Source organism: Atta colombica, unplaced genomic scaffold, assembly GCF_001594045.1.
Source record: "Atta colombica isolate Treedump-2 unplaced genomic scaffold, Acol1.0 scaffold125, whole genome shotgun sequence".
Taxonomy (NCBI): Eukaryota; Metazoa; Arthropoda; class Insecta; order Hymenoptera; family Formicidae; genus Atta; species Atta colombica.
In genome coordinates, this window is record NW_017259212.1 from 3497936 (window position 1) to 3499622 (window position 1687).

A 1687-nucleotide genomic window follows, 5' to 3' on the forward strand; every position below is an offset into this window, starting at 1 on the left:
CTCTGAAATATTATTATTATGTTATTAATATGTAAAACTTTAGTTCGAACTGAAAAATAATTTCGCTTCTTAATTATATTTCTAAATATCAATCTAATGTCTAATGTCTCAAAATTATTGTTTATTGCTTTCATTAATAATTAAACAAAAGTATCGCAAAATTTTTTAGACTAATCTTATTTCAGCATTAAAAAAGTAACGGAAAAGAAATTGTTATTTTTTATATAACGATAACAATATTGAGTTACTTTTGAGAATCAATAACTGATAACAATTATTATTTTTATTTGGTTAATGAGAAACGATAACTAGTTATTTTTAAAAAGTAACTTTCCATTTTCTGCTTATTTATACGTGTATATGTATATATGCATTGTAATAATACATTTTTTTTTCTATGTAAATTATGGACATTTAGCGATAATGTTACTGATTTTATTCCTAATTATTATACTATAATATATAAATGTTGTAAATTATTTTTTTAAATATACTTTAGAAGTAAAAATTAATTTAAATTTAAATTAATTATTTCTCAAGTATATTTTATTAAGTTATATATCACAAGCTTGACAATAATAATTAAGTTATTTTATCTTTTTAAAATTATTTCATCTACTTGAACAAAAAAGCGAGCTAATAAATATTACATCAAGTTTATAATGGACTATAATATTGTTCAGAACAATTATTTTTATTCACTTTGTACGTTTATTTTGTAAACAATTATATTCATATTTTTCATTATACAATATTATATCATTATTTTTTGTTTCAGTATCTTTTGTTTTCAAATTAAAGGCAATTTTATGATTCATTAATAATATAGCGTATTTGTACTATTAATCATGAGCGTCTACATTATGGTTGATATGGATACACACTCGAAATTTTTCCACGTGCGGAATTCCATACTTAGAAATTCGAAGAATGTATAAATTATTTTTTGACGAAATAATTTATTATTTAATATTTTATTAAAAATGAAAGTTGATTAAACTATATATATAGATATATGAAAAATTGCGTGTTTCAATCGGCACTCGATCGACGATTACCTCTTTTACGGCGATTACCTCTTTGTCGATCGGTATTTCACTAGTCCAGATGTAGCGCTTCGATGAAACGAAAGTAACATTGATCGCATTATTACAACATATAAAATCAATTTGATAGGAGCAAATTAAAACTACTATCGAACGATGTTTTATACAGTGGAGGCCAAAAAAATAGAGATCTGTAATTTAAAACATGTTAATTTTTTGAAAAAAAATGTAGCCGTGAGAGAAATTATATCATAACACAAAATAAATACACAATATACAGAATACACAAAAATGATAAAATCTTTGCTTACAATTCCGGCAATATCCTGCACTGCGGAAAAATCTTTTTCGGCTCTTAGGAGATTAAAAACTTATCTATGTCCTACGATATTTCCAATTTTATTAAATAGTGCGGCTGTTCTGCACATTCATTCAGATGTTATAAAATCATAATTTAGAAACTATAATGGATAAATTTATGAGCAGAAACAAAATCCGTAATTCCACATTTGCGTTCTATATGATCTATATTATTAGGTGTGGGAAAAAGTTCGTGGCGTTTTTTTTGATGCCATCTAATGAGAAAAACGCTACGAACTTTTTCCCAATATATACTTTCATCTAATATATATATATATATA

At 24.1% G+C, this 1687-nt stretch overlaps 1 protein-coding gene across 1 annotated transcript in view; it reads left to right on the forward strand.

Annotated features, from left to right (window-relative positions):
* Positions 1–1687, forward strand: part of LOC108694778 (prominin-1-A) — a 24717-nt gene that overhangs the window by 18691 nt on the left and 4339 nt on the right. The window lies entirely within an intron of this gene.